Source organism: Ptychodera flava, chromosome 8 (assembly GCF_041260155.1).
Source record: "Ptychodera flava strain L36383 chromosome 8, AS_Pfla_20210202, whole genome shotgun sequence".
Classification (NCBI taxonomy): domain Eukaryota; kingdom Metazoa; phylum Hemichordata; class Enteropneusta; family Ptychoderidae; genus Ptychodera; species Ptychodera flava.
The window spans coordinates 44,736,833-44,763,943 of record NC_091935.1 but is presented as its reverse complement, the minus strand read 5'-3'; the positions used below and the strand labels follow the sequence as shown (position 1 = coordinate 44,763,943).

The 27,111-nt window shown below is 37.5% G+C and overlaps 1 long non-coding RNA gene across 1 annotated transcript; it reads right to left on the bottom strand.

The window, feature by feature from the left end:
- Positions 1-15: 15 nt before the first annotated feature.
- On the bottom strand, positions 16-16,631 carry LOC139137990 (uncharacterized). The gene is made up of 3 exons (XR_011553528.1): positions 16,493-16,631; positions 16,025-16,095; positions 16-100 (listed from the first exon to the last, which is right to left on the bottom strand). It is a non-coding gene; the product is annotated as an uncharacterized lncRNA (long non-coding RNA).
- Positions 16,632-27,111: the final 10,480 nt, after the last annotated feature.

The following is a 27,111-nucleotide window of genomic DNA, read 5'->3' as shown; positions in this document are numbered from 1 at the left end:
TTTCAATATATTCATCTTGTGTATTTGCTCTCCTGTACCTCAAATGGAACTTCTCGATGAATCCCGCATCATCGCATTTGATCTTGGATGGATCAGGCACCTGTCAAGGTATAAATTAAACTAAATAATTAATAAAACCAATAGTCCTAGTCCCAACAACAACAACAACAACAACAAAAACAACAACAACAACAGCTACTACTACTACTACTACTACTACTACTACTACTACTACTACTACAGTGAAGACGTGTGTATGAGGTGCTCCGTATCAAGGCAAGATTTTGGTAGACTGAGAAGACATCCCTCGCCAATCTTGACTGATTTGTGTTGTCAACGAGCTCTACTTTCGGTTAGTTATCATTTTTGTCGTTTTTGGTCGGTTTTGTGGTCGATTTTGTTGGATTCTATCTTTGCCGAGGCCGGGCGAGGCCAGTGAGGCAAGATGGCGTCCGCAAGCCAGGTGTTCAGAGGTCTCACTCGAAAGCATGGTTTGAAATGTTCATCTGTTGAGGATGTGAGAGTTGAGACATATGTAGAAGAAATTGCAAAAATCACGGGACCTGGAAATATTATCGCTGCGTCTCGTGTCAATGGTGCAGTAATTGTGTTTTTAATTAGTTCAACTACTTGGGTTGAAACTGTTTGTTTACACGGATTTGAATTAAATGGTTGTTGGGTTTCGACAGAACCCTTGGTAAAGCCCGCGACAAAGGTCATACTTTCGGGAGTACCTCCCGTCACTCAAAACCACGTTCTCATAAATGAACTAAACAAGTGTGGTATAGAGTTGTCGGTGGGATTAAGACCATTCCTTTAGGTTGCAAGTCGGAAAGATTGAAGCATGTCAAATCTTTCCCACGTCAAATGTATATTTTGCCAACAGTCTCTGATGATGAATAATTGGGATGTTACCATGTTACGTTTGAGGACAAATCTTATCGTATTTATTTGTCATTTGATGAAGTGAGATGATTTAGCTGCCATAAGATTGGTCACATTACAGAGGGACTGTGGTCACATAAAAAGCAATTGTCTCGGGTCAAAGACAATCGTTGATAAGGACATTGCTACAGATAATCAGGAAAAAAAACGAGCGAGAAAGATGATTACAATAGAGAGGTTCGGCTACACGTTTTACGCGAACGTGAACGCGTAACGTCACGAATTTCTGCGATGATGTCATCGACTTGTGCGTACGTTCTTCACGTATACGGAGCCGGCGTCGCGTATTTACGTGGAGACAGCTGTTTTCACGTAATTTGTAAACGTGTAAATTTATTCTCATCTTTAGGTATCAAAACATGATATAGACTGTGAATCATTCATGCATGTTGTTAGTTGGATATATGATAGTGACATCTTCAAAGATATTCATGTGTTTTCGGTATTTTTATGTGAAATTTCTTCGTCGATTCGTGGCATACCAGATAACCAATGTGCTATCCCTGTGATGCGGAAACAGACTACTAGGACCCAAGCCGGGCCGAATCATTTCTTGCACGTGCCACGAGAACGGTTGGCGTCATGCGTCGCCAAACGGACTTTTGCATGCAAACGTGTACGCCAACGCCAACGTGGATTCTACGCGTTCACGTTCACGTAAACGTGTAGCCGAACCTCTCTAATATAGAAAACGCCACTGATATGGTTGACAAAAATGAATATGCAACGATAGAAAATATTCAACGCTATGGTACACCTGTTATTGACGATGAAGTAGCCAAAAAAGACAAAAGTGATGACATAAGCGATAATTGCACGATGAGAGGTCGGTCATCACTACTGATAAAAATACTGATGGCAAACGAAACAATACGACACAAAGTGACACAGGTGATAAAGACGACGTTTCAATATTATCGACCAATGACAATAGCGAGTCTATCTCAAAGAAGTGTGACACATTTAATACCTAAACTTAACAATGGCCACACTTCAACAGAAAATGTTAATAAGGTGGAAACCGACAACAAAGAAAACCCTCGTGCAAACGATAAAAAATCTACTAACGAAAAGGCGCTCCCATCAGAGGTTTTGCCTGCCGATAAGGACAACTTCAGTGTCGAAGAGAGGGTACTAACCCCCTCCTTCACCTTTCCCACCCTCTCCCATATTTTCGCCAGCCTCAGATTACACGGCTTCGTCTGATTCTCAACAACCAATTTCCGTTCAGTTTTCTGATTCGTCTCTTCCCGGTCCATCAACTCTCTTTAGTGAAGATCTTTTTGCTATTCGTCAAGAAGATGATCACGATGAAACGACGTCCATGACATCAGAACTATCCGATATTTCCAAGACCTTTGAAAATAACCGTCAGTTACCGTCCTTTCAATCAATTGAAGAGTTCCTTGAGGATACTCTTCACTCAAAGAAAATAGTTACCAGATGCATCGAGTTTTGTCCGGATCTTAAAGTGGCACTCCCACTTGGTAACATTTTTAAAACACATTTTTTTTAATGCCAACGATCGATATTTGACGTGGCGACTGCGCGCGGATCGCGACATTTCAATAAAAACATGTCCTCAAAAAAGTAAAAGATTGAATTCCGGTGGCCCACCTAAATTCAGCTTCCGAACATCGAACGTTCGGCACTGGGGCCATTGTCAGCTAAGCTATGGAGTACGAGTCTTCGCTGAACACCATTGTTACCACTCGCGTCGGTGATCGGCCATGCCCCGTGGGAAAAAGCTGAGTCTTACTGACTTGGCGAAAAAACGGAAAACAGTTTTTGCTGATTCCACCAGAATTCGCATAGGTGACTAGCAAAGTTACGTGCGACTGGTGCGGTTGATACATAGCGCCGACTATGCATAGACGCATACCACGCCCTGGCCGCTGTGGATCGAACCACGCGTAACTGTGTGACAGACCACAAAATGTAGTCATCAGAGGCGGCTAATATTTTACATGTAAAAACTGATATCGATATGGTATTGGTTAAAAATATAATACAACTGATTGAGAATAATGAAAAAGACAAAAACTAAAGAGGAGTTTTGAAAAAACTTACCTGAGGTAAAGGCATAATGCTGTATATAAAGTCTTCGCAGTGGGAGGTAAATTAATTGCGTCGTTCAAACTTATTATGGACTCCCTAGAATATCGTCAATCAGCACAACAACAAACCTTCGGGGGATTTCGGGTCATAATCAGAAACGATCGTAAAACTTTGGGATGTGAAAAATACGCTCGGGAAATGGCATGCTTTTATCGCTATCTCGCGATCCGCGCGCAGTCGCCACGTCAAATATCGACCGTTGGCATTAGAAAAATGTGTTTTAAAAATGTTACCAAGTGGGAGTGCCACTTTAAACTTTTAATCACGGCTTTCAATAAATATCGTAAATCCCAACCCTTAACTGGAGGAGTTGCGATTCTGTTCTCACCCAAACAGAAAATTGACATCATTGACACGAAAGAAGTAATGAATGGTTATCTCCTTCACGAACACGTGCTTATCAATGATAAACCAGTGCATGTAATCAATGTTTGTGCCCCCTCAAATTCTACAGAACGTTTCCAGTGTTTTAAAATACTTAAAACACATCTTGATTCCCTTAACAGTGACCCGATTTTCTTGGGTGGAAACTTCAATTGCACTATTGATTCTGATATTGACCGTTCTGGTAGAGAGCCCGACCCTCGTTCTTCACAACTCCTCAACAAAATTATTCATCGTTTTGAATTAGTTGATGCGTGGCGTAATCAAAACATTTCCCTTGGAAGTCATAATTTCACTTGGTCCCGCGATCACAATAATGCCAGGCTTGACGGAATTTATATTAAAAAGCATTCTGCAAATCTTATAAACTGCTGCAATATTATTAACTTTTCTCTCTGTTTTCAAGTTGCTGATCACTCTGCCGTGAAAATAGTTCGTTCTCAGAAATGCACTAATCACCATAATCCAGTGTGGCATATGAACACAGATATTTTAAATGATAATGATTATGTTGACCTTATTTCCTTGTTCTGGGGAAATTGGCGTCTAAAGAAATCCAATCATCGTAAGATTCAACATTTGTGGGATATTGGAAAAAACAAAGTCAAGCAGCTGACTCAGCAATATTGTTATCACAAAAATACGGAAAGAATATTTTGAAACGCGACCTTGAAAAAAAAATTCGCCAGTTAGAAAATTCCCTCTTCCAAGACCCGTCCGTCCATGCTGTTTATAAAGCTAAGAAAGATCTTAAGGAAATTCTTGACTATGACAAAAAAGGGGTGGTCATTCGCGCCAAACATAGACATATCAGTACGAATGATACTCCCAATATTTTTTCCGTGATATCGAAATCAAAATTGGGAAAAAAGCCAATTATCCATCTACAGAGGGACGACGGTTCACTTACTGAAGATCAAAAGGAAATTAGAAACCTTACGTATTCGTTTTATCAAGATCTGTATTCCCCGGACCCGATTGATAAGAACTCTGAAAAACTCCTGCACGATAGTTTGCCACAACTTATTGAGACAGACAAAGATGTTTTAGATTATCCAATCACTTATGACGAACTCACAAATACAGTTAAAAACCTCTCTCATGGTCGCTCTCCTGGGATTGATGGCTTACCAAACGAATTTTACAAGACTTTCTGGTCAGTAATTGGTAGAGACGTTCATGAAGTTTTCCTCAAATCCGTTAGCGATGGGGAACTGCCATTGTCTTGTAGAAGAGCAGTCATACGTCTTTTGCCTAAATTCGGGGACAATTCAAAACTAAAAAACTGGTGGCCAGCATAGACTCTCGAGAAACTAGGGTCTATGCGGCCAGTTAGTCTTCTTTGCAGCGATTACAATATACTCACCAAGACCCTCTCCCTCCGGCTTCGTAATGTTCTCAGTACCATTATTCATAATGATCAAAGCCGCAGTGTCCCCGGTCGGCAAATTAACGATAATATTGCTATGCTCAGAGACTGCCTTCAATTTGCAAATGCTGAAAATATTCCTCTCGCTATAATTACACTTGATCAAGAAAAGGCATTTGACAGAGTGCTTCATAAGTACCCTTTTCACACTTTAGAGGCTTTTTGTTTTCGGCCAAAATTTCATCAACTACATTAAACTTTTATACACCAATGCACAGAGTTTAGTCCGGGTCAATAACAACCTTTTTACTGCCCCTATTTCCTTTAATTGTGGAATCCGCCAGGGCTGTTCCCTTTCCGCACAACTTAACATTATTGCCATAGAGCTCTTGCTCAATAAAATCCGGACAAGTGATATAAGGTCTTACCATACCAGTGTCTCATACAACGTGTACTCTCTCCGCGTATGCAGATGATGTTGATTTTATAATAACTCGTAATGATGATTTTTAGTAAATTTCACCGCTGGCCCAATACTTACAATAAAGCGTCAAACTCTATAACAAATTTTGGTAAGACTGAGGGTCTTTGGGTTGGAAGTTGGCGGGGAAGGAAGGATAGCCCTCTCAACATCACCTGGAATAGCAACGGTCTTAAATGCCTCGGGGTGTATCTTGGTAACGACCAGCATTTTGAAAGCAGAAATTGGACTGAGCTGGTTGATAAACTTTCAAACGATATTGACTTCTGGAATCAACACGCTCCAAACATATCGTATCGTGGGAGAGTTTTGATTATCAATAATTTACTAGCAAGCAAATTTGTGTACCGTTGTTCCTCACTTTGCCCTCCTGCTGGCACGGTGGCCTACGTTCAGTCCCGCCTCCTTGATTTCTTTTGCCAAGGAAAATGTTCAAAGATATCTCTATTCCGACTATGACCATCCTATTTTCCGTTTTGTTGATTATTATTTCAGTCAAGTTCAAAGCCTCTGTTACTCTAAAAATCCTCTTGCAGTTGAAATTGGTACCCCTTTCATTTGTATTCCAAAATTTCACACTGACTTGCTGACATGCTGGTATTCACTGTCAAAAATTCGTAAAACAAATTTTAAAAACATTGATGAGGTCCTTCAAGAGCCTCTGTTTTACAATAAGGAAATGCTTCACCCAGACACGAGGGAGACATTATAATAGATTATTTTATCAACTCTGGCATCACAAAGATTGGCAATTTAATTGATCACCAGCAAAAACATGGTTGACTGATACAGACATCTATTCTAAGATTGATATCCATTCTCGTCGCATCGCCAAACTCATTTACAATGACATTTTGAAGGCAATTCCACCACAATGTAAAAAATACGATCACCTCCAATCTCAGGGGAGAAAATTTGATAACAAGGACGCCAACCATTCTAATGAAATCAACTACCCGCTTTACAAAATTTAGAAAGGTGCCATTTACAAATATCTTATCAAGGTTCTCCAAACAGAACGTCTTCCTAATGCGTCCGACACGTGTTGGCGAAGCATTTTACAACTCCCTGTCTCTGTGATTCCAAATGTCAAGGCTTGCTATTCTCCTCCACTTTCTTCAAAAGAAGGAGACTAGAGATTAATTCATGGTGAATACGCAACAGGCATGCTGCTTTTCAAAATGAGCTATTGTCCGACTCCAAATTGTGTTTTATGTGGCGAGATCGATACCTTGCTACACACTTTCTTTCAATGTAACTATAATAATGATCTCTTCAACAATCTTACACGTTTATCAAAGCAGCTTGTAAGCGATGAGAATACGACTATCCGACGCCACTGGCTTGTCTTAAATCTTCCACATAAATCCGGTAAATTTCTCTCGAAACAAGCAAACCGTCTCTTCGTTTACATCAATGTGGAAATTTTCAAAACTCCCGTTAAATCTCGTCTTCAAATTGAATTTTCTTATTTTAAACTTAGTCATCAACTTGAAATCTTCAAAAATACCTGGACAATCAATAATGCCCTTTGTTCAGTGAATGCAGATGATACTCTAAACGTTTCGCATTTACTTAATTAGTGGTTTTTTTCATTCCAGTGATTTATTGTTCCGTTGTTCACATACTGACAGTTCCGTGTTTCCTGGTCGTTGTCGTCTTCGAACCCTGGGCACCGTACTCCTCACGGGATCTTCGGATCGGTCGAAGTTCGATGGAGGGACATACCTACACATAACGTTTCTAGTCTATTCTTTTCATTTACAGATCGTGACCTTTGACAGTCGATCTGATCAAAAACATCCCATGTTGAAGTTTCCTGAATAACTTCAACATGGGATGTTTTCGACGAATACACTATGTCCCTCGTCCAGTTTTCTACCGCGCATACAGCTTCTGGATTCATCGATATTTCACCGTTAATTTTGTAGAAGTCCTGGCTTTTGTAATTTTGATTTTCATTGATTTTAACAATTTGATGCATCTATGTATATATTTTGATGCATTTTTTGTAAATAGCCAATTTTCATATTGAATAAATGATTTGTTTGAAAACTAAAAAAAAGGAAGTTTATAAAAGATATTATATATTGTCGTTTTAGTATAATTAGGCCACTTCATTTTAATATTTTCATGATTCATTCCATAATTAGTATTAAACCACTTAGAGTGTTTGACGTGAGAGAAAGAGTTGGACAGAAAAAATCTTAGTTCGGAACCCAACACTTCGCTATTTCCCATCGTATATGCGTCTGCATGCAATGAAACGTAACATATTACCCTAGGAGATAGGTGGCTTTAATCAGAATTTTGGGTGAGGAAGGTTTGAAAAGTCCATTCTAAACTGCGCTGATTCCAAAAAAAGCAGTCTTATTGACCCCACTCAAGACAAAATTGCCATTTTGGCCACTTTTTCCTCAAAAAATTGTCATTTTGGTCAAAAACTGAAAATCAATTGTTTTTTTTTCACATTTGGAGATCAAATGATGTATGAAAAGTTCATTCCATGTAAAAATGGGTGCTGATTTCAAAAAAAGCAGTCTTATCACCAAACTCCAGACAAAATTGCCATTTTGGCCACTTTTACCTCAAAAAATAGTCATTTTTAGACAAAAATAACTTAAAACGATTCATTTTCTTCGCAATAATAGATAAAACGATGTGTGGAAAGTTCATTCCATGTAAAAATGGGTGCTAATTTCACAAAAAGTAGTCTTATTTACCAAACTCAAGACAAAATTGCGATTTTGGCCGATTTTCCCTCAAAAAACGGTCATTTTTAGACAAAAACGGAAAACCTATTGTTTTCTTCACATTCGGAGATCAAATGATGTATGAAAAGTTCATTCCATGTAAAAATGGGTGCTGATTTCACAAAAAGTAGTCTTATTTACCTAACTCAAGACAAAATCGCCATTTTGGCCACTTTTCCCTAAAAAAATAGTTATTTTTAGAAAAAAACTAAAAACGATTCGTTTTCTTCACGGTTTGGAGATAAAACCATGTCTGGAAACTCTGTTCCATGTAAAATCGGTGCTGATTTCAAAACAGACAGTCTTATCGACCTCACTTAAGACAAATTGCCATTTTGGCCACTTTTCCCTCAAAAATGGTCAATTTTAGACAAAAATAACTTAACATGATTTCGTTTTTTCACATTTGGAAATAAAATGATGCATGGAAAGTCCCTTCCATGTAAAAATTGGTGCTGATTTCAAAGAAGGCGGTCTTATTGACCCCACTCAATAAAAAATTGCCATTTTGGGTACTTTCCCGTCAAAAACGCCCTTTTTAGTAAAAAAAATAGCCACATCTTCATGATCTGTATTTGTGACTGTTAGTTTCGTTCCTTTCAAATAAATGGCAAGCAATCGTCACCAGAAATTAAAACTTCTCCTTTCCCGTTACATTATCTGTCTGTCATCTTCATTTTTCTCATTGTTAATATGATCACTCATCATCATCATCATCATCATCATCATCATCATCGTTGTTGTTGCTGTGGTCATCATTGTCGTTGTCATTGTTGTCGTCATCGTCATCTTCATTAGTGATATCTTGTGGTTGAATGATCTGAGCAAGAATGGTTGGCATTTGATTACCAGTAAACCAGACTGGTAGAAAAACTCCATCAACCTCTTTCCAGCCATGATCTGTGTAGGCTCAATGTTTTCAAGAGGATCTCGTAGATGTGCATGCTTCCATAGATATGCCACATAATTGCATCGTTTTAATTTTTGTTCAAGAACATCTTTGCATGGTGGCAGCATACTTGCATCAATTCCCTTTATTTTCCCCAGTGGACTTTCTGGATTGGTTGGTTTATATTTCATGAGAAAGATTTTCAATCTTGCCTCATTCACAGATGATAATGTTCCCTGACCATAGAGTGAACATACATATCGCTCTATCAGGTTATCGTCATCGGCAAAGTTTATATTCTCTCCAAGAATGCCGAGTCCTTCAAGACAGAGAGGATTCTTTGCTGCTTTCTTCCATGGGTTCACCTTTCCCTGCCTGAAGAAGGGTGATGTGTAGTCACATCCTGTCAGAGCATGGTAGCCCGGTAAAGTCTTGCAAAGAACTGGGCCAATGTGATTTCCCAGTGCTGTAATATTGGCATACCTTCTAGTGTTATCACTTGAATGTCCAAGATCCATCCACAGATTGGCATTGAGTGTCTGGCATGGAACAGCAGGTTGACCATAATATCAGTGTCTGTTGCCCGGACGACAACATTCTGTCCTGGTATTGCTCTCGATAATATGTTGAGATGGTACACTAGGCGGGTATCGGCCTCCACATGTGAACATATATATTCAGGTGCCTCAGTTTGTTCAACAATATCTGTCAAAGTAGCTGTATATTGGATGCAGTGTCCCTCATGTGCAACGATAACTCTCTTTTGCTTTATGATAGATGCATAACTGTTATTCTTCCATTCTTCAATGAAGAACTTGAGAAGAGCAGTTTAAAATTTGCTGATCTCAGTGCGTATCTGAAATCTTTCGGACGTAACTGATCTGCACCAGTGATGTGAAATGATGCATCATTTGCACCTCTCATATTTGCTCAGCATTCTTTATACTTTTCACATAACTGTCACAGACAAAGTGAACTTCACCTGCTTGTACACTGCATATGATCCGCAGGACCAGCTCAGCCACTTTTCCAAAATTCAATGGCAGATCAGAAGGTAATGACTGGATTATAAACATTGCGTCATAGAGAATCGTGTCAACTCTTGTTGGCTGTGTGTGTCGAATCATACCTTCAAGATGTTTGGAAAGTTTATACTTTGGTGTCTTCTTCATTGTGCCATAAATGCTGGCCAAAGAGAGAGGAACTGGGGTTAGTGGAAAAGGAAATACTTTCTCAAGCTCAATCTTACTTGTACAAGCAAGGTAAACCAACCTGCCAAGCAAATCCCGTGTTGTCTTCAATTCTACAACCTTTTCATCTTTACCTCGTACGTTACTCTTGGCAGCCGCACTTGCAAAGTTTCTCACTTTCTGTCTTGGCAGTGGTCTCTCAAATCTTGAAGGATCTTTTAAGCATCCTTGAAGAAAATCTTCTTTCCACTTTTTCCCAAACACAAAGAGATTTAACATGTCATCTTTTACATAATCTGGCATCTTCTTGCCATCTGCCAAACAATACAGATTGCTGTCTTCAATCAAGGACTCAACAAAAGGATTCATAGTTGTCTCGATCATTTTTGAAATACATTCCAAATCTTTGTGGAATTTACTCACTTTTGACTTCCGTGTTTCATGGGAGGGACTAAAATCTTTCTTTATGGCAGCTTTTTCAAAAAGATATCCTACAATGGTACTTCTGGCCGATCTAGTAACTGTCCATCGTATGGTTGCTCCTTGACTTTGATGGAATGCAGAGATTCCAGTCTGTCGTGATGCTGCATCAGCATTTATCGTGCTCTCTAGCACTTGATCCACTGGTTGTCTTGCAAATGAATTGGATGACAACCTCACAGATAAACCACCCCTTTCAAGTTGTTCTCTAATGCCAGGGTGTGTGGTATCCATATTCAAGAGCCTTAGATAGTACAAACACATATAGCGTGCATAGTTATGGCGATTTGCTGCGAAGAAAATGTCAATCATTTCCCCAAGCATGAAGCAGAAAAGATCAACATCATTTGTTCGTACAGCTCTACTGAACAACATGTAGATATCAACCATATCAATATAATTCTCCAAAATGAGCATTAACACCATGTTTTCCAGCTCTGGTAGCATCACAGAATCTGTCATACCTCCTCATGAATGCTATGTACTCATCTGTTTCCTCCAAACCTTTCATTTTCTCAGGGGATGGTGACGATTGAACAACCTTTAGACCTTCAACCAACTGCCCATAACTATCATTTGCTTCTTCCAGTTGTAAAAACAAATCTAGATGCTTGCTCGCCATCGCATTTGAAAGGAGAACATGCATTCTTCTTGTCTGATTATAGTGCTTTCCTGATTGAAATGCATTCAGAGAACCCTTTGTAAGGGCACCACTCTCGATTAAAATGTGGGCTGCACCTGACCCAGGTACCCCACTGCTGACAGATAGCGAAGCATTATATGAAATGCCCAAAACAGACAAAAATATTGTCATACTTAGGTCTCATGCTGTCCTGCAATTGTGAAGCAGGTTTGGCGATAGCTAAGTCATATGTGTTGCAATGTAATCTTCCTTACACTCTTCTGCAACGGTACATTTCTTTGCATAGTTTCATTCACAACGTCATGCCTTGTAGGCGGGGCTCCGATATTTGCCAAATAGCCTATTTTTTGAGTTGGTAGATCATCTTTGGTTATTGTAGAGTTCCAGCCAGACCAAATTGGTACTTTTTTGTTTGTTTTGCAAGATATTATCCATGCAACATCTCTTGAAAAACAGAAATGGTAGTTTACAGGCCTGTCCACTGTAACTATACCAAACTGAAAGTGTGATATCATAATTTTTTTTCTTACTGGTTCGAGCAATGTATTTGGAATGTCAAGGCTTCTTTTACTTTCCTGCTCACAGAAGGAACTGTATCCATTGGTGCATTTGAAGGTGTCGATGAATGACCTGATGATGGTGTGGTGAGTTAGTGATGGAGGTTGTGGTTGTTGTATTGGATGGTGGCAAAACAACGGGAACTTTATTTTGGATACAGATGCCATGTGTGTCATGATACGTTGATTGGTCGTAGTTGTCCCATGCTGTTATTGTGCTTAGCCCCTTTTTTGCTTCTAAGCCGTCAGGAAGAATACGATTCTTCTCAATAATTGTTGCTGCAATCTTGAGTCTCATATTCTTCTGCAGTATGATATCCTATACAGTGGCCAAAGTGATTAACAATTTCTTGCACCTTTTTGGAACCAGTAATACTTCTCAAGCCCATGCCCAGAAGTATGTGTTTAGCTGGTTTCACTGTTCCACGAGTTACTTTGTAAATATCATCTTCAGCTGATGATTCAATATACCTCTCAACTCTCTGACCGGCTTCGTCTTTTGAGCCAGTGTACAGAATCCTATAAAACTGCAATAGTTCAGCAGGTATATCTGTACACTGGCCATTGTGAATTGCTTCCACTGTAATGGGATTTGGGAGTTCATTCTCACAGAGTTTCTGGATCTTTTCTCTGAGGAACAAAGCAACATTTTGTATTTCATTTTCCACAGCATCCTTTGCAAAAGAGAGATATGTACCCTGCTTCTTACTTTCTTGATCAAGTCGAAGCTTGCTTCCATAGAATTCTTTAATTTTGGACAAAGATGGTATGGTTCTGGGTTAGGCTCAACTAATCTTCTTCTTTGAGGAATTCAATGTAGGTTTCATTGACATTAACCAATTTCATTCGTGAGTCTTTCAAAAAATTTCACAGTTTATATATGACAATAACTTTAGAAAAGCATTTTCCCGTCTATTTGTATTTGTTGTGCCCATCTCGTTTTCTTCTAATTTAGTTGCTTTTGAAATATACCTTCTTCTGCATGTATTGTGATATTTGACTTCTTAGCTATGAAATCAATATTTCCAAATTCACGGAGGAAAGGCTCATCTTTAGTTGCCTCGCTGCATTTAAAATTCTGTCTTGTCCTGGTCTAGTCACACATTTAGATAGTGTTTCAAAACCACCGGGAAAATGCTTGCGATCTAGGCCATTGCAGAAAATACACTTGCTTTGAAGCACTCCGGTAGTTGTAGTAGTTCCCACTGTTGATTTCTCCACCCTAGATCTAGTTTCCACAACATCAGAAAAAGTTTTTCTTTCTTTTGAATGTACCTGATATGATGTAAAGTTACTGTAACAACTACTGTGAAAACCATAATGTGGCAATGGTTCAACTTCTAAGTTAATAGAATCACATAAAACAAGGTACTTTGATCTCTTCTGATATGCTTTCCGTAATTGAGCTATCTCGCCTGCTGTCTCCCATGTCTGTTTTGTAAAATGAGTTACTGCCTCATTTAAATGTTCTCTATCACCACGCACATGCAGCACACACTGCAAAGGCAACTCTAGATTATCATTCATCTTATTAAAAGACAGGAAGGCTGTTTAATAAAGAGAATATAGTATGGAGGGATAGACTTGAAAGTAGACACCTACTTGATTTCTTTTTACAAAGGTACTCAAATATCGATCCACTGTATTTTGTTTTTCAATTCAATCAGTTAACAAATTGTACTGTATACTCTGAAGATTTTTTTGTATCTTTGAGCCACAAAGAGTTACTAGTAACTTGTTACTTCATTTAATAGCTGTAGATTGTTCTGATACAGGATTTAGAGAAATTATCTGTAATTAAACTTTTATGGAAGCAAAGTGTACAATACGCCTATTATATCAGCACAGATGATGAAAGCTTTCTCTCAGCTCTGCTTCATCAAAGCCAACACGAGTAACTTAAACGAGAAGAACATGAATATCTCGTAAAAATCTCTTGAACCTTATTAGCATTCAAATGTACTTGTAATTTTTCGTATAATGTGAATGTTGCTATACCTTTCTTTACTTTTTAGGAATAATGAAACAACACCAAAATCCGAACCACATGGCAAAGACAATCAATCTTTCATCACAAAACTGCTAACATTTGTCTTGAGTTTGGTGAATAAGACTACTTTTTGTGAAATTAGCACCCATTTTTACATGGAATGAACTTTCCACACATCGTTTTATCTATTATTGCGAAGAAAACGAATCGTTTTAAGTTATTTTTTGTCTAAAATGACTATTTTTTGAGGTAAAAGTGGCCAAAATGGCAATTTTGTCTGGAGTTTGGTGAATAAGACTGCTTTTTTTGAAATCAGCACCCATTTTTACATGGAATGAACTTTTCATACATCATTTGATCTCCAATGTGAAAAAAACAATTGATTTTCCGTTTTTGACCAAAAATGACCATTGTTTGAGGAAAAAGTGGCCAAAATGGCAATTTTGTCTTGAGTGGGGTCAATAAGACTGCTTTTTTTGGAATCAGCGCCGTTTTAGAATGGACTTTTCAAACCTTCCTCACCTAAAATTCTGATTAAAGCCACCTATCTCCTAGGGTAATTCTTAGATGCATGCTTTACCCTACTTCAAGGCGTATCAAAAATCAAAGTAAAACTGAAGTTTCTCACACGGCAATAGTTGGAAAATAGACAATTAATGCAAGATATTGGTTTGAGTTACAAAATGTATCATTAGAAACGTTCATCACCAAATAGGCACCTATTGTATAAAACTTGAATGAAAAGACTTCAGCATACACTCACGCGTGTTGAATCGTACGTCATAGTATACTATTATTTTTAACAGTGCAAGTATTATATAGTTTAAATTCATATTCACTTTATAAGGGTTTATCATCAATATCTTCAGAATATGAGAAGGAAAAAAGGGAAACCATAAGTTGATTTCAGATGACATGTTTTTTTTGTAATTATCATCTATGAAAAATGTATAAATGACAGGCCTGTTCATCAAAGTTAACGTATGGAAGCCTTCTGTGAATCTAAGTAAGATTTAAGTTAGACAAGTGGGAATAGTTGATATTTTGAAGGATAAAACATTAAATGCAACAATGTTTTGAATAAGAAATGCTATCAGGAAAATTCATGAGAAATATGGTTTCATTTTGTCGGTAAGTTCAACGGAAATACCTCTTATGGTAAAACATTTTGGTAGTTGGTTCTTTGTCTATGAAGCATTATACTTCTATTTCCAAACAACGTATTTGCAATGATCAAATTATGTCATGATAACTCATGAACACCTTGAAACACAGTCAATTAGGTGACGAGTTTAATGTTTTAGTAAAGATTTAATATTGACTGTGTTATGTTGCAAGTGCTGTTGTTTTGCATTATTGTAATTGAAAAGATGGAACTAGTAGGATCACTTGATGTGTGATAATTGAAGTTTGGTTTTATTATATGTTCTACTAGTCATTTTATATTTATTTGTTATGTATATTCATAGCTTTTTTACGCAGGACGTCATTGGAGATCATAGAACACCATTTGCGTAGGAAATGAATGGACTTATTCTGTTAAAATAAAGTAAAATAAATAAACAAATAAATTAACTATACAAGTTGTTTTTGTTCAATCTGTTATGTAGCCTACTCATAATTTAGTTGATATTCCCCAGATATGAAAATGAGCATAAATGAGTAAATATAAATCAAACGATTACTTCAAAAATTAATTTATGCCTAATTGTGCAACCCAAATGCTCCAAAACCTAATCCGAACTAGTCGAAAACCTGAAGATTCTGTGTACAAAATGACGTGACATTTGACGAAGGATTTTAATCGATAACACAAAATCCATAACAATTACACACACACACACTCAGACATTACTTACAGACTAACACACGCCAACCAGCGTCATTGGCCCACTTTGGTGGGCTACGCCTACCGAGTGGGCCAAAAACTAATTGAGCATTCTATTTTCAAGGAAATTTGGATATTTTTACAATTAATAATTTAAGTCATCGTCAAGTTTACATTAATCTCAATGACTAAAACGTGTGAGTGATCCCTTGTGAGATGTGACTACGTAAATTTAATACCTCTATTTTCAGTTACAAGTTTCTTAGTCGGACAGAACTGTTATTTATCGTTCTTGCCTAAATGTAGAAGGCAACATTAGATCTGTACAGTTTTTATTTAAAGTACTCAAATACCAAAAACGTTAAACTTCGCCAACAATAGTATATATTTCACTCACCACCCAGCTAACTTGCAGAGCATTTGGATGACTTGATGTTGTTGCCGTGATTGTTGGTCCCTCTGAAGGTACTACAATGGGACATTGTTTCACAAAAGAAAAATACAACTTGATATTCGTGGAGGTGGAATATGCCATCACCTTTCTAAGCAGCTATACAAAAATATTCGAATTTCAATATCTGACATTAAAGAAACCATCAAAGGACCAATATTAAACATTTAAACGGGAATAAATGCATTTTATAGAATCGGTATATTTTTGTCATTGATAAGAATTGACTGCAATGTGACTGTTGTGAAAGCTCCGATTATATGACATTACTTGAAAATGATGTCATCTGACAATGCAATTTACTGCATGATATCGCCTTTTTGCACCTTGATTGCTGTGATTTGTAATAATAAAGATAATGAAAAGTCTCATTGCAAGATCCAGCTGGGTCGTTTTCGCATTAAATGCACTTACCATCACACAGTGTGTTTACTGTACTGTATGTGTCTTTGCTGCCTTCACCCCTTGGTCCTGGTCGTTTGACAGTTACTGTAAAATCATAACTAGTAGACCAGTCAAGACCCGTGATGTTTGTGGTGTAATTTGTCTGATCTGGATCATCTACCTGGAAATGTCGATTTGCCGTCCAATCGCCATCTGCTGTCTTTTTGAAGTACACTTTGTAAGACTCGACAGGTCCATCTCCGGGGTCGGTACCTTTCTCCCATTTCTCCCACGTGACAGCTGTTGTTGTTGCTCGTGGAGAAATTTCAGGACGATTGCTCGGTAAAAATTCAGGTAAGACTGAAATAAGCACACAGTGTAGAGGGATTATGTTATGTTCTTTGTTTAACTATATTCTAGGGAGAATTGAAGTTTCTACTCCCGTATAGGTTTTAAAAGTTATAGTTAGTCAACAAATGTCACTTTTTTGTTTCCCAGTCTTATAATTTTAAGAAAAAACCACGTTTATTAAGACGATTGCGGTTTTAAAAAAAGCCACAAGATTTAATAATTAACAAATAAAATGAATAAATAGATAGATACTAAATAAATAAACAAATAAATAAATTATTCATCTACTCGCCACTGCGTCTTTGTGGCTGGTTGTGTGTGATGCCCGCACCCCTTGACCCTCAAACTTCGTCGTGTAATATTTGTTGGTAGTTACATTTTGAAGTCGACTGTATCTCCCTTTTGAGATACATGGCACTTTATTCAACAAACGTGAATTTAGCTTATATAATCTAAGCTCAAAACGTCTGTAATAGGCTAGGTGAAATTAAATACGGATACACACTTAAAGTTACGACTATTTTTTTGAAAACAATGAATCCTAAAACTTCCGTGTTTCAGGCACGAGAGAATGATGATTGTACTGACCGTCAAGCGTGTAGTGTTGTGTTGTGTAACAATTTTTCATTGTCACATGCGTGTTTGTCTGAGTATCATATTTCTGATGGCTAGAAATTAATACGTCATAATATTTCCTGTGGTCCTTACCATATATTTCGAAAGTTGTCAGTTCTTTTGAGTCGTTAACCAACTCTACAAGTGTATGACAGTCCGTCATCAACTATAGCATTGCTATAGTTACTGATGGAAATGTACATCCCGCTGAAATGATGATCTGTTTGTGTGATATCAGATCCAGACTGATCAACTAGTGTCACGTCATCAGACGATATAGGTGGATTCTTGCTAACTTCACAGATGATAGAGGTCTGTTCACCAGGGTTGACTTTACGTTATACAGGGCACGTATTTGCAGACTCCCATCTGAAAACGAAAACGTTTTGTTCGATTTATAACAGAATGACATGTTATCACACCTTCATTGTTGTTTGCCGAACCCGATGTCCGAGTCTGTTTGTAAAAATCGATTTAAAATGCCTGAAATTGTAAGTGGTTTATGTTACGTCTCAATGCCAACATCTTGTGCCGATTAGAAAGTACATTAAAAGCGACATTTTTAACGTCGGAAATTCAGCATCTAACGAAGTTACAACAATGTGATTTAAGGTAGAACGCACCTCGGGGAAAGAAATTCAGGCCTTCAAATTTTATCAACTTTCTTCTGACCTACCACTTGTGGGAGCTCATTTTGAAGCTCTTGCCGAAAGAAAAGTTTTCACCGTCTTAGTTTTTCGAAAATAGAAAATTTATTTTTTCTCATAGAGTTAACACAGGGACGGCGGCCATTTTGGATTTCAAATATCGAGAAATCACAAATTATTTGTCTCTCTAGTACCAAGTTTGCACGGTGACCCCTGATTTTTATTCTTGCTTAGGTAAGAAAATGGTTGAAAGTTTCAATGAGGAAAGTTGAGCAAAAGTTTAAGTCTTTCACTTTCGAGGCGCATATTACCTTAATGTTTTAAATCACGATGGCCTATCAATGCTTATTGGCAAGTCGCTTCAGTCATTTGTTTGGGATATTCTGACCAAAGTACGTCAGGTATTACCACCATCTGTAACGACTACTATGGGACCGGGGAAACCAGATTCTGCAGGCGGGATTACTCAAGGTGGCAAACGGTATAGGTGATTGGTGCCCATGTCTCCTAAACTTTGTCGAATTTTGCGCACAGGTAGCGGTACGAAATGTTACCTATACTTGGGAACACCATACCGCACGTCATACATGGTTCAGTTAGAGACAAAAATCACTGAGAAAGTAATGTGAACGTTGATGACAAACTTTGCTCTCGCTCTAGCGGAAATTAGCATTGTTCGTATTTGTCAAAGTCGTGTAAATTGTTCCAAGCTCTTATAAAACGTTCGGCAAATGAATGCAGAAGATTATTGCCAGAACCACCCTCTGTATGACGTTTCCGAAAAAAACCTAGCCCCTTTAATGAACACCACAAAATCTTAAACTCGATTTTTATTTTTTGGGGGCAAAAAGAAATGCGATCCGCTTTTCGAACAGGTCACAATTGTACATTGTAGGCGCATGTACACAATAGTGATACAGTTTGTATTTTGATTGATTTTCTGCCACTGACGCATGAATAGGCTTAATCTTTATTTCTTATACAGCGCATTATATTAAAAATAATCTCAATGCGCTTTACACTTAAAATCAACAAAGAGAAGGATGAAACATAAAATTGTTTTAAACTAACAGTAAAAAAAGCAAAGTTAAAATAGCAACATGTTATAAAAAAAATTCATCATAAAAACTACAAAAATTATGAATAAAAAGACGTAAAAAGGTGAGTTTTCAGTTTACTTTTAAAAACATCGAATGACTGAACCGCTCGAATATGTAATGACAGAGAATTCCATAAGCGAGGTGCAACAAATTGAGAAAGCCCTATCACCGTAATACACCGTGTTTCCTATTGGCTGATATAAATTTACAACACTAGAGTGAGAGCAAAGTGTGCGCTGAGTGTCACGGACTGTGAGCAATTCACCTTAATACTTTGGAGCATGACCTTTTAGTATCTTGTGAGTGATGCTAAGAATTTTGAATTCTATCCTTTGCTTAACTGGAAGCCAATGTAATCTGTAAAGACAAGGTGTGATATGGTCTGTTTTTTCTTGTTCTAGTAATTAAACGGGCTGCAGAGTTCTGAATCGTTTGCAGCTTTTGAATTTCATAAGCTGGCAGGCCAAAAAGCAAACTGTTACAATAATCGAAACGAGACGTGATGAAAGTGTGAACAAGTTCCTACGTAGTGCTCTGATCTAAGATGTTACGAATTTTTCCTATCTTCCACAACGCATGGGAGGCTGACCTACAAACATTAACAACATGGGCCGACATACTACCGACTGTATCCATGGTAATACCAAGATTACGAACTGCGTTCGAAGGCTGTATGGTGACATCACCAATCTGTACATCACAGCGAGTTACCGGGCTGACACCTTTGAATTTAGATGAGAAATGTAAAATCTCTGTCTTCCCGTCATTGAAAACCATGCATATTTTCTCTCATCCACCCTCGGATATTCTCCACACAAGACTCGATAACATCGATCGGACACGATCGCCCTTACAAATGATATAAGATTGGGTGTCATCTGCATACGTCATACAATTAAGCCCATACTTGGTCACGATATCCTCTAATGGTGCAATGTATAAACTGAAAAGAATTGGTCCAAGGACCGAACCCTGGGGGACACCGCATTCAAGGAACTGTGCTCCGACAGAATTGACTCAACACAGACCGATTGCGTACGACCCCGCAAATACGATTTGAACGATTTGAATAGCACAATATATTGGAGTAGACACACATGTATGTAAATGCTACGAACTGAAACGTATCGAAAACAGCTAGGTTGTCGTCATTTATGATAACGGTGAAGTAGTTTTAACTTCGAGAGTTTGCCTAACAAAACCATTGGTCAAGTATCAACATTTAATAGAAGACGTTCACAACCACATTGTGCAATTGCATGATCAGGTTGGTTAAGTGCACACATATGTCAATTCTATAATGTTACGATGGTAACTAACATGCTCTACAAAAAAACCGGTAAGCCTATGTACCCTGTTGACAGTCATCAGATAAATTGATCCATCCTGGAGCACACTCGCCATTTGAACAGATTCCTGTCGTCTTATCACATGCTGCATTGTCTTTGCAGTGACATTTGTAAACACACAGTTCACCGTAGAGACCGTCAATACATGAATCTGGAACTAAAAAAATATTGCAATTGTGATATATACACTACCATGTGACCAACAATGCTGCGACATAAAATTCCATGCAGGCCCTTGAGACATCAACATAATGATACTGTGATCGAATGTGTAAAAAGTATCGTGGCTTACTTTGGCCACCTTGGTATGTTTTCATTTCACATCTGTCATTTTTTCAAACCTGTATTTTCTTCCTTACCTGTATTTTTTTCATACCCGTATTTTTGTCATACCTGTTATTTTTCCGTTCGTAGATTTTTTTATGCCTGTTATTTTTTCACATGTAATTTGTTTGTGATACCTGGAGTTTTTTTCAAAGATGTAATTTCTTTCGTACCAGTAATTTTTTTCCTCCTGCCTCTAATAGTTTTTGTACCTGTATTTTTTTAGTTTTGTGACCTTTGAAGGTACTTAACAGGTCGTTGTCATCCTGGGCTAAAAACCTACTTTTCGTCCAAAAATTTCATTCTTGAACCCAAAATTTTTGCAATGGCAGAATTTTTAACTAAGTAACAGTAAATAAATGTTAGACTAAACTATATTTGTGAGTTACGCCCATCATGCAGCTACATCTGTCCATTGTCAGTAAAGATTATAACTATTTGATGTTTGAAGTGCTGCGACATATAGGTCACAAGAGTCGAAATTACAGGCAGTATAAATTTACGAGTTTTAAACTAAATCGACAAGACAGACCCGAAAGCCGTAACAATAATGGTCAATTATAAGAAAAGAATATGTGAAAGCGTCAACTAATTATTTTATAATCGGCCGCTCGTACATTGGTATTCACTTTGACTTTTTAAGCTACTCCATCCCTGCAAACAACCACCACTGTAATTCACCTGTCTATCACAACCTTTGACACAATGGCATGTGTGTGTGCATCCAGAGCCATACTTTTCACTGGGATATTGAACATAGTTTGTTACTCACTGTGACATTTGAATCCACTCCATCCCTGCTCACAACCACCGCTGTTACATTCACCTGTAGCTCTATCACAACCATCGATACAATGACATGTCTGTGTGCATCCAGAGCCATACATTCCACTTTGACAATCTATCGATAAAGCGATAAATGTGTACAGATTACTGCAATAATTTCACAAACCACATTAACGATTATGGTAAATAGAAAAAAGACGGTTATATGGTGTTATTTTGGATTGATGCAAACGAAAAAATTAAGCCATGGCGTTAAAAAGTCTTTCCTGGGTAGTTTTAGCAAAAAAACCAAAAAGTAAAAGCAGAATCTAACGCGATGAGTGTCGTCGCAGGGACATTCAGCGCCCATTGCTGACTCATTGTTGGCGCGGCGGATACATAGCGTGCGTACTCGGCTATCGTATTGGTAGACTTGATTCAAGTCTGATTTGTGAAAAGTTGAGCGGGGTTAAAGCGATGATTTGTGCTATGTTTTCATGAAGATCGCGTAGGTGGGGCGAACGCAATGAGTGGGTTGAACGTAATACTGGGGGGGGGGGTGTGGAGATGTTTGGGGTGTTCACTCGAAATCATAGGTAATCCGGCAGAAACTAACTCACTACCGCATAGACTCAAAGGGAACGCATTCAGTCGCTAGGAAAACCCGTGAAGGTAATCTTCGTTTATTACCTCCATTGAAAACCTGTCTTAGGCTGCCATACGACGCTTTGGAGTGACTGATACGCTGATGAAAAAAGAAATTGTAGATAAATTATGGTGAAAGATCCAGAATTAGCTAACAACACGATTTGAACTAATTTGGGATAAATGGATGCTGAAGTAATGTCGGTTTTAATCTGCAAATGTAAGCTCATCTGCCTTTCTTTATAAGTTACACACTTGATTTATTAGTTATTTGTAATATTGGAACATTCACCTATAAGGCACCTAAAACTTTTGAGAACTTTGAAAACTCTAAAGATCCAATTATCCCAAATTAGTTCCAATGCCAGTCTGGAGTTTATCATATTTATGGAAATATTTCACCCTTCACGAAAAATACACAAGAGAATATCTCCACTGAAGGCTACTGCAGTTCGTGATTATGTCGTAGTCATTCCCATTCTGTGAAAGTTAAAGCGATGTACCTGGTGTGCAATCACATGACCACCGAACAAGTTATACTGGCCAGTACGCCAGTGTTATAATGCCGACTTTTTGTATTGTGATACTTGATTCAGGGGATCCACTTTTAAACCATTTAAAGACTGTGTGCACTATTCAAATTCGACACGGAAATATGAAATACACTACAGCCTTTGTATAACTTCTGAATGGTTTTTCGATGATCATTATTATCGTGGATGTATATTGCAACGCTGGTGTGGTTGAGAGAGGTATTATTTATTAATTTATTACCCTTATCTTGACAGCGCCGAAAATTCAGAGGGACGATTAAATTCTTCATTTTTTGCGAGATCAGAATTAAAGGATGTAATGAATTAAGAGAGATTGGAATCAAGGGACTTAGAGCACCAATACATGCTGTACATGTCCGAATCGGTAGTTGAACACAACCACTCTATCATTCACTCAGTATTAGTTGTACTGGAATGCATTGCATGAACATCCAAAGAGATCAGCTATGAAGTACATTTGTACACGTCTGAATTAGCACTTGAACGTCTTTTGCCACAAACCATACCCATCTATTTCAAACTTAAAAGAGGCGAATCATTATTTGCTAAAATCACTTTGGTGTCATGAAAAATTCAAAATTCTTCGTTGAGAAATCCAGGCAATTAATGAACATGTCTGGGATAAGAAAATCGATCCCACACTCCCAGAAATCATCTCACACTGTGTATAAATGTGCATACACGAAAGCGGTATATATTACACGATCTCTGATTGGATAATAAATGTCATTTGGCTCCAACTACGAAATATTATCCAATGACGCAATGAGCAGCAGACGGATTAAAACTAAACGTTAAGCAGGAAACCATGCAGTAGATGACGACAGCGTGGATTATATTGTACGTAGTTGGAGACAGACTGACAAAAGACAGTCGAATTTTTCAAACATAGGCCATTTTGAACATATCGCCTAATGTATGTCTCGTCAGGAGCAGAAGTTAAAGTTTCGGCAGTGACTACATGAACAGTTGCAGCGTGTGATCTGAGGGAAATATAGGACTATATCGAGTGACGCGGATTGATATCTAGTCAATGATACAGTTAAATGTTTCTAGTGAAATTTAACGCATTTTGTTTTAATCTGAGACACTCATTGAGCCTGCGGCTCGTTTGAGACAAAATATCCTCAACTCGTGTGAGAAATCTGATCCCACATCCTTGGTGATGTTAGATTCTATTAATCTACCACCCATTATAGTACTTACCCGTTGCACAGTCGATTCCTCCATATGATGCAGTGCATGAACATCCATAGGGATCAGCTAGGCAGTACATTGTTGTACGACATGCATCAGAATTGCCAGTTGAACATACTCTGTCACAAGTCATACCCCAGCTGTTTTTTCCACAACCTAAAATTGAAAAATATCACTACGTTAATTGAATTGCTGCCCGTATGTCGAATAGGTTTCGAGGCACTCACGAAGTGCATATCCTGTCTCTAGAATTTTTTGGTATATCTGATTACTTACCGGTTTGACACTTTGTTCCCTGAAATCCGGGTGGACAGACGCATTCCCCAGTGTCTGAGTTACACATCCCTCCATTGTAACACGTTGGACAGGAGAGTAGACAGCCCGGTAATCCCCATTTTCCATTAGGACAACCTGTGAAATTAATTTATACTCCAATGAACTCTGTTTTATTTTAATTGTGAATCAATCAGGTGTAGCCTCAGAAGTTTTTGATAAAGCATATTTCATATACATTTTGGCTTATGAAATTAATTATAAAGTTAATCATGAATCTCGTGCAAGATAAAGCAATATGACTACATAAAGAAAGCTATACATCAATCGTTTGGAGTTCAACTTGAAGTGCTGATATAGTTAAGCAAAGTGTGTAAGAAAATGATGAACGAATTACCGCGCCAGAATACTGATTCAACCTTGTTGATGTTGAAATTTTCAAATGACATTCAACTGACAAGAAGCCTTTAACGTTTCGTTGATAAATAAGTATAAAATCAATTCACAATTTGTTTCATGTGACACAAGGTCAACAGTTCACGAAGAATGAATGTACTCGCAAGGCTCATAGAAACTACCATCCAAGCATTTGTCATGGCGACGCTAAGGGACTGGTCAGTTTCTTCGGCCGGGGGGGGGGGTTGGTGGATTCATGGGGGGGTCACCCTGTTTTGACTTTGGTGATAGGGGGGGGTCACCATGTTTTTGAAATGCCCAATAGGGGGGTCAGTGTGTTTTTGAATTTCGACACAGGCTCATCATTGCCTAAAATGCATCGTGTCAGCCACAAATGTCATCATTCAGTTGCATTTTTCGGCGCACCCTTCGGGCGCGTAACTTTAATTATCAGACATATTTTTCAGCACGCCCAACTCTAACATATTAGGCATACATATATCAGAGATATCTGTATGTTCAATATTTTTCAGCGTGCTCTTCGAGCGCATTACTTTAATATATCAGACATTTTTCAGTACGTCTTTCCGGTGCATGACTTTAATATACAAGACATATATATCAGAGATATCAGGATGTTTCATATTTTTCTCTGCGTCCTTAGGGCACCATACTTAATAAATCAGAGATATATGCCAGAGATATCTTGATGTTTGCTAAGTGAAAGTGTACAGTTATGAAATCTGCATTTCATATGAAAAGCATGACAAATTCCTGATACTTTTCTGTTCTCCCTATGATAATTCAGTATGAGAAAGCAACATGCACAAATATTTCACAATATATATTTGATACAGTGACTTATTTAAGAGATAGAAAAATGACAAGATATCTTTCATTGTCATTGATGCAACTGTTTTCCTTTGTGTCTCAGGTTTTCTCTAAAAAGATGCTTTTTTATGACTAAAATAACAGTTAAAAAAAGGCAGTTTTTGTCATTATTAGCTGTGCTTTTATGGTTTCAATGTTACAAGAAAAGGTCATCTCAGACACTGCACACATCAGATTTGGCTAAGACACCTCTCTATGGCTCCTCAGGAGATTTAATTGGATGGCTGGCAAGTCTTAAAACCCATCAAAATTTTTGATTTACTGCTTTTTCCTCTTTGACATAAATGATTGACATCCATTTCTGTAAAACAGTTCAGGATATCTGGTTAAGCATAGAAAGTGTGAAATACATTCACAGCTCATTCAAAATTTACTGTATTCAAACTTTAAGATTGACACTTTGAAATTCCCATTTTACAACTGACATGTCAACAATTTCATTAAAAAACAGAACGACTGTTAAAATATAAATGTATGATATATATATATAATATATATATATATATATATATATATATATATATATATCACCAAGCATAGAAAGTGTGAAATACATTCACAGCTCATTCAAAATTTACTGTATTCAAACTTGAAGATTGACACTTTGAAATTCCCATTTTACAACTGACATGTCAACAATTTCATTAAAAAACAGAATGACTGTTAAAATATAAATATATGATATATATATATATATAATATATATATATATATATATATATATATATATATATATTATATATATATATATATATCACCAAGCATAGAAAGTGTGAAATACATTTACAGCTCATTCAAAATTTACTGTATTCAACTTTAAGATTGACACTTTGAAATTCCCATTTTTACAACTGACATGTCAACAATTTCATTAAAAAACAATGACTGTTAAAATATAAATGTATGATATATATATATATATATATATATATATATATATATATATATATATATATAACATTTATGTCCACCTTTTGTTTTACAGTTGTGGCATGCGGGGGGTCACCTTGTTTTCGAAATTTGGAATAGAGGTGGTCACCCTGTTTTCAAAATTTGGAATAGGGGGTCAGCCACTTTTTGACGTCGGCAAAAAATAATCTACCCCCCCCCCCCCAAGGCCGAAGAAACTGACAAGTCCCTCATGGTGTTAAATTTCGATTAGATTCTTTTCATAATTAATGAATAAACTCAGCGGCTTTTAAACTGGTCCCATTTGCCTCTAACATACTCTCCACTCCTGGTGTGGGAATGGTATGAATGCTGGCATGCACTAATTTGTTTGTTATGATTTTGAATCTCAACATAATGTGCAGGTCATAATCTTATCTTCATGTGAGCCTGTGAACCAAATGACTACAACCAGGAAGTTGTTTACCCAAACACTGATGAAGAGAAATAAAAGGGAGGTGGTCGTCGGAAGTGCGTATGTGCAACTTTTTTGTTTACAAACAATGTATTTCATGCACTTTATAGATGAATCTTGTCAAAATAGCTGTAACATTTAAATTTTACGATGTACATTAAGACCAACATTTTTAACTT